The sequence below is a fragment of the Pygoscelis adeliae genome, unplaced genomic scaffold (assembly GCF_000699105.1).
Source record: "Pygoscelis adeliae isolate BGI_AS28 unplaced genomic scaffold, ASM69910v1 Scaffold437, whole genome shotgun sequence".
Taxonomy (NCBI): Eukaryota; Metazoa; Chordata; class Aves; order Sphenisciformes; family Spheniscidae; genus Pygoscelis; species Pygoscelis adeliae.
This window is the reverse complement of record NW_008825250.1, coordinates 259104-266963: the sequence shown is the minus strand read 5'-3', so window position 1 is coordinate 266963 and position 7860 is coordinate 259104. Positions and strand designations below refer to the sequence as shown.

General features: G+C 37.9%; 1 protein-coding gene across 1 annotated transcript in view; it reads right to left on the bottom strand.

Moving 5' to 3' along the window:
• The window catches only part of GALNT18 (polypeptide N-acetylgalactosaminyltransferase 18), a gene marked incomplete at its 5' end in the record, with an annotated part of 136870 nt that overhangs the window by 39626 nt on the left and 89384 nt on the right, over positions 1-7860 (bottom strand). The window lies entirely within an intron of this gene.

The window sequence follows — 7860 nt, the reverse complement described above, 5'->3', positions numbered from 1 at the left end:
GAGCTCTATACAATCGAAACACTCCCTAACATACAGAGCCAACCCACCGCCTCTCCTCCCTCGCCTGTCCCTTCTGAAGAGTCTGTAGCCATCCATTGCAGCACTCCAATTGTGAGAGTCACCCCACCATCTTTCTGTGATGGCGACTAAGTCATATCTCTCCCGCTGCACAATGGCTTCCAGCTCCTCCTGTTTGCCGCCCATGCTGTGTGCATTGGTGTAGATGCACTTGAGCTGGGCTATCGATTTTGCCCCCAGCATCGGCATGCCACCCCTAGGCTCATCTCTAGTGAGCCTGGTTTTATCCCCTTCCCCCTTCGAACCTAGTTTAAAGCCCTCTCAATGAGCCCTGCCAATTCATGAGCGATGATCCTTTTCCCCCTGTGAGACAGCTGGACTCCATCTGTCGCCAGCAGGCCCGGTGCCGTGTAAACCTCCCCATGATCAAAAAAGCCAAAATTCCTCCGATGGCACCAGCCCCTGAGACACGTGTTGATCAGGTGTGTTTTCATGTTCCTTCCAGTATCCTTCCCTGCCACTGTAGGGATTGAGAAAAACACTACCTGTGCTCCCGATCCTTCAACCAGTCGCCCCAGTGCTCTGAAGTCCCTTTTGATCACCGCAGGACTTCTCTCTAGAACCTTATCGCTGCCAGCCTGTATAACCAACAGTGCGTAGTAGTTGGTAGACCGTACCAGACCAGGGAGCTTCCCAGTAATGTCTCTGACCTGGGCCCCAGGGAGGCAGCAGACTTCCCTGTGGGACGGGTCCGGTCGGCATATAGGGCCCTCTGATCCCCTCAGAAGGTCCCAGTTCTCTCAGTCCATCATTATACAAATACTTACAATTACTCCTGTTACTTATCATATTGAATTAAAAAATGCAATCTGGACAAAAGCAATCTGATTACTTCAGAAATTCTTAAAACCCCCAAATTCATAGTTACTAACAAGAAATAGTATAAACTTGAAGAGATGTTTAAATCAATCCAATAGGTGAAAAGACTTAGTGTCGTGACTACATTGGGCAGAAATAAATCAAAACATGGTTAGTCGGTCATTGTCATAATTCTATCCAGCAACACTAAGTAATTATATGATGCTTATATAATGCTGACATCACACAAGTTTTTGAAATTAGTTGGTACCCACTATATGCCCATATCGTGAAAACACTGCGCAGGCACGTTATAACAAAGGAAACCTTTTTATCACATGGTGCTACACTAATGCAATGGTATTTGATAATTTCTATTTGAACAATGGGAGATTTCCTCGTTTGAACACATTTGAGGACAAATGAAAAATTTAAGGATTTGGTTCTGTGTTAATATAAAATAGAAGACCTGACTAAAACCGAAAACCGATCTGAAATCAGCTCTGATTTACCATCATTGGCATGATCTTCTTACATACCGAGTTCTGTCCCTGCCCTTTGCTCACAGACCTCATACTAAATGCAAAGCAGCACTATCTATCAAAGTTCCAGGTTTAACGTGGTAACCTATCTCAGTTTTCTCCAGGTTTTTATTTAAACTTCATGTTATTTTAACAAAACTTGTGAGTTCATAAGCTGTAGTGCTATTTTTTCCTTCCCAAACTGATGCCATTAGTAAGTCAGTCAATGCAGACCTCACAATTTTAAGGCTAATTTCAGAGTTCGAAAGCACTGAAAATAAATGCGGAATGGAATATGCATGCTGAATAAATCACTACATCTTTAACATAGCAAGAGCAACAAAGCTCCACTGTTCGCAATCAGTGCAGTTCCCTGCTAAACAAATACAAAGTTAATATTGCAGTAACATCTGAATAACTTAAATGCATTCATCAGCTTTTTCACTTGATTGCTCTAAGCCTCTATGAACAGCCAGCTGAACAGATAGGCTTGGCATAGCAGAGCTATCCCTGTATAATTTGTTTAATCACACTTTAAGAGGAAAAAAAAAAGGCAAACGAGTCAAGAAATTTAGCAGCTATTTTTAAAGCTATACGGTTCTTTACCTTACAAAAGCATGTTAAAACCCCCCAATTTCTTTAAAGGCATATAATTGTTCTTCTACTGTAACAGTGTTATTTCTGTACATTCCAAATTGAATCAAAATTCAAAGAAGTACTAGCTGTGATTGCCACTTACTTGTCATGTTAGCAGATTTAAGAGCCAAAGAGGACCATTAGTTTTTTTTACTTCGATCTTCCAAATGCCATGGGCTATATACTTCCACCTGCTTACCTCTAAGTCCAATAACTTGTATTGCATTAAATTATAGTTTCCAGAATTGTATCAACTTTGATGACTTCAGCAGTTACTGTCACTGCTTCTTATGATGGCTAGTCAACTTTTCTGATATGAATATGCACCTTATTCCTAATTTGTATCCAACTGGCTTTAATTTCTAGCCATTGGTTCTTGAAATAATGCTAAATTAAATTCTCTAACATACCATATTTTCTTTTTGGGAAAATACTTCTACTCTGTAAATATAACCAGGTTTAGACTGAACTCAACTCTTGCTAAGAGCTAGTTTGATTGCTGATTTCAAATAAATTATCTGACAAACATAGCTCTTTTCTTAGCTTACAAATCAATGCAGACATTTTTCAGTTACTCATAAATATTCAATCGAGATTTTATGTGAACAAATAATTTCTGATATTCTTTCTGCTTCCTGATTGGACAAATGATGGTTAATGAACAGGAGAAAAAAACCCCCTTGTTCACAGAAACACACTGTGGATACAATCATTCCATAAACATTTCTGCAAAAAAACCTACTCTGCAAATGGTGAACAATACTAGAGAGAAACTAAGCTGAAACTGAACTGCTGATCAGAATTTGAATGAATGCTGTGAAAGTAATATCGCTTGTGTAATTACGGAGGGGGTTAAATATGCTTTCATGGGGACTGAATTTGGTCCATGAATTCTAAATGAGCCAGTGGATGACTTCAATTAATGGAATGACATAATAAAATTGTCAATAAAACTGAAGAAATTATAAAGTGAATCGCCCATCTACGGTATTAACTACCTTCTCTAACAGTTATTCACATACTGTCAAGAATTTGAGAAACAAAAATCTGACCTTCAGAACTTTAACTCTGATGAAGTAACAAATGAGACAGTATAAAATCAATCAAAAGAATGTTCAAATTGACAACCATCCGACAATTACCACAGCATCACTCTCCAAGTGCTATACATGTGTTCCAATAACTATGTTGGTTTTATGCTGAATTTGTATTGTAAGCGACAATTGGTTTTAAAAACTGCTGATTGAAATGCCAATTTGCAATGAGAAGAGACATCTTTAAACCATGGATAAGTCTGGGAATTGCTATATAATATACAACTCTGATCTATTTCAAATTAATGCACTTACAAAATGTGAAATGCTCAAGTAGTATTAGATTATGAGACACTGCAGGTACCCAACACAGCTGTTTTATTTCTCCAAAAGCATTAATTAAAAACATTTTCAACTTAGCAAACGAAAGCCCTGTCCTTTTTTTTTGATTGTACTATATATTTTTGAGATGAAAATCAACTGAACCATGGAAATTTTTACACCTATTTCACCTGGCAGAGAAAGACTGTTAATAGAAATGGGAGTTAATTTCACTTCTAAAAAATATTTCAACTGAACACTAAAGTAGCATGTGGAATATCAGGGTACTGTGAGTATGTGGCCTCAGGATAGCCACTTAATAAATTTTTGTTAGGAGAAAATAAAAATACATGGACACTTGTGAAGTACCACTGAAATGATTAAGATGTAACTGAATAAGATGGAGCACACTTTTCACCAGTCGCATCACGTCCAAGGCCAGAGGCAGCTACCGCTTTCACATGTGGACAGGAGGTACGGCTTCTAGCAGTTCTCAACTGCTATGCTGTTGACAACAATGCTCTAGTACAAACAAGACCTAATAGGAGTTGTTCCTTCTGGACATCAAAAGCATACCTCTAGGTGGAGTAAAGCTGGCTCCACCTGGGGGAAGGCAGAGCATACCGTACCTATGGTCTGTTAATGAGCTCCCAGTGGTGGGGTGTTTTGCAGGGCCCCGCTGGGCGCAGCGTAGCACAGGTGTGCTGTCGCAAGGCCAGCACTTCTCTGTTGAAGAGATCATGAGGTGTTCACAGCCTTGGTAGCAACATGGCTGATGGCTTCAAGCCAGTGAATACCACTTCACTGGTGCTGAGCTACAAGCCATATTCCTTTCTGAAGATATCTGGTCCCTCTGCGGCAGTCCTTTATGACTTTCAGCGGGTCTAGTACCCACGGTGAGGAACACCACTCATCACTCCATAGTAGTAGTGCTCATTTGCAGAGTACTTGAGTGAGATCTCCGAGTGAGCCAACTTTAGGCTCCTATATCAATGTATGTAGCAACAGCAGCCAGTATACTTTGGGAGTGTTAGCTCCAAAGCCCTTTGGCACCAGCTCACTGACTGTATGTAACAAGACTATTATAAGCCTATACCCCTGAACTGAACCAAATATGAAAGGCAGCGTTACCTTTAATCGGCTTAGTGTCCGACATGAAAAGCAGAGAATCTGAATCCAAAATCCAGTGCCAGGTTTATCATCTAGAAGCTCAGCAATATTTCACCTTCATGTTTTCAAATATTTTGATGTTTTAACTTGTTGAAATCCTTTTGGCCAAAACTATCCATACAAAAAATTACATACTCTAACACAAGAAAAAAAAATGCCTGAAAATGTATGTGCATTTTTATTTCCCAGATAAGAACAGTTTTGAACTATTGTATACTATTCAGGCTAACAAATCTAATCTCTTCTAAATTAAAACACTACATGAGAGCTTGAAATGCTCTGATAATTTTAAATTCTTAGGCACTGCACTTGCTCACAGCAGTTTGTTTCAATTACATTGTCAATGCAGGTTTTTTTACTACAGATATTCTGGGCAAATTGCCTTAAAAATGTGAACTAGGGAGGAAAGTTCTTACAGTGACCATCACAAGCTCAGTAACCATGATTTGAATCTTATAAAATGCAAAGAAATCAAAAGAAGATGTTAACTTTAAATAGCCTGAAAACCAACTCCTTTGATATTCCACTTACCCTCTTTTCTGGCATCAGCCTCACCTATTTAACAAAATGCTGAATAGTTTCCAGTCAAACTATAGAGACAGCAGATATATGTCCCTCTCCTCCTATATCAATAACACACATATCAACAGTGGACAAGATAACCAAGAAAGATGATAATGATGCTGAAGTAGGATTTATTCATATAGAGAAGCAACAGAATTCAAGATGAAGAGGATAACCCAAGGCAAGTACAAAAATTAAAGCAATGCAGAAAACATGCAAGGTAGTGATAACATGCTACACAAAACATGAAGTGGAAATACTTCATAAATTATTAAAAAAAATTGTGGGAAGAACCTTCTGTAATGTAGAGCAATAGCAACTAACCAGTTTTTCTTAAAAAGAAAAAAAACAACAACCAAAAACAAAACTGAAAAAGCCCCAGATCTGTGAGCTGTATGGTACAACAGAGGAGAACAGAGGTGTTAATTTATTAATCCTATTGTTTCTGTGGACAAGCATTCTTTGTGGTTCCCAGAGTACTTCTCCGTGCACTCCACAAGTTTGCTTACTACTATTTTTTGCTGACATGATGCATTATTCTTTTCTGCAGTAATGTGATGAAAGCTAAGTTTTTCAAGTCTAGGTAAATTACCTCAGAATTTTTGCCAGTTGAAGTTTCTATTATCTCTATTGAAATCCTGCTTTACTAGGCAAAAGCTTTCTAACTGAACGTCTTTGATAGCACTTTCAGAGTATCCTTCTGACATTACTTGTGATCTGCATTTGCAATCTTTCCTCCCATTAAAGGTCAACTTATGCTTCTGTATCTTTTCAGCACATCTTGCAAGGTATGAAAAATTGCACCAGTACCTCTAATGTAAAATACAAAATAGTACAGCTATCTTAAAAGAAATCTTATCCATTCTCCGAGATGAGCATTTCCCTCTTATTTAGAAGAATGGATGATTGAACAGATACAGCATATTACAGGCAACTGCTTTTATTCCTGTTATATTTTGTGGTTAGGGGTTTTATTTGCTTTTTCAAACATGCATCATCTGTGGCACTGGCCAAGTTACCTTTGACTCTTCTGCTGCATCTACCTGCATAAAACAAGCAGTCATTTCTCAGTCAGAAAAATGCTTCTCGATTAGCCAATATTAATTAAAAAAGACCTTTGTTTTCTTAGAGCCTTCTTGGCTCTAAGTTTTCAAGGAATTGAAGTTCTTAATTTCTTCCTTCTGGTCCTAAATATTCATAGCACTCAAAAGAATTGAATTACTTTTTGAATTCTTGCTTTTTAACTTCAGCTCAGCTCCTGGAACCTGAATGTCAAGATTACTGCTTTAGCCAGATCACTGGTTTCAGCTTATAGTAGTATTTTCCTTTTTCGTTATTCACGCTCACCTTCAGCAGTGATCCTGTACACTAACCAAGAATATAGATTTCAAAAGAATCTAAGACATTTCTAAGTCTTTTAATTCTAGGCTATCCTATCGAAACAAAGAAAAAATTTCTTTGAAACAACCATTTCTCCAAGAGTACATAAACGCTATACACTCCCAAATGCGAAAATCAGTGTTACTCTTAGGAAAAAAATGATTGCTTTTCAACTATTTCATTTCACTATGGTTGGCATTTCAATTCCGAGTCATCAGTTCTCTCAATTCTCACAGGCATACACTATGTTTTTACACTACATAGTTTCAAATACAAAAATAAATAAGCAGCAATATCCATTCCATTGTTTCCAAATTGAGGGATGTAGAAGATATTTCCTCTGATCCAGAATAATGCAGTTCTACAGCTTTTTTTCCTTTGCTTTTGTTTTAATCAGTGAAGTGGAACGCACAAAAGACCTATCCTAGGTCTGAAACCTGAAGAAGGACCTCTTGTGCTCATTCTTTTGAATTCAAGTGTCTTTTACCCTGTGAACAGAGAATGACGTTCACTATGTCTGATACTTTCATAAAATGAAGAGACAGGCTAGTCTCCGGTCCTACTGTCATAAAGACCTATGGTCAGTTGCAAAATACATCTACAAATCACTCACCATCTATGCTCAGACAGTGGACCTAGTGATCAGATCCATACTTGTACTTTAACAGCTAATAATTCAACACCACCTATCTTCACCTGCGAATGAACAACTCTCTTCAATTTAAGAGAATCTCTCCTACCAGGCAACAGATATTGAATTTGAATGAGGTAAGCAATACAGAAGACTGGGTAATGGTCATATTATCTATATCAACAGAAAGCCTCTTGAGTCAAACCACAGCAAGTACAGAAATAATTTACTGATGGCAAATGGTTCAGTACAAGATTTGCTCCAAAACTAGAAATCTGATTAACAGATTCTCTCTCTGAAACTTTGCACTGAAGTAGATAATGAGAATTTGGCCAGAATCAAACTTAAGGAAAAAGATAAGAAAATAATATACAACGTGAAATGATATATTACAGTCTTCATCCACAACACGTCCCCAAGCAGAAACTGTTGTACTGCCTGTGCTAGGCCAAGGAAAGACTGGTTGATTTTTGGAAACCTTTGAAACATCTCTGTAGCTCCCTGATGCACCTGTCATATATTCTAAAGAGGCTGCAGCTTTGAAAAAGTGTTCGCTGGATTTAGCTTCTCAGGCATACATCAGGAAAACTCTCTACTTTGAAAGGGATTGCAAAAAACTAACATCAGATTTTGCTTCCATTGCAAACAAGGTCACAGTTTCTATTAACTTTACTACAATCAAAATTAGGATTTATGTACTGAGAGAAACTAACAGAAATATAAATAG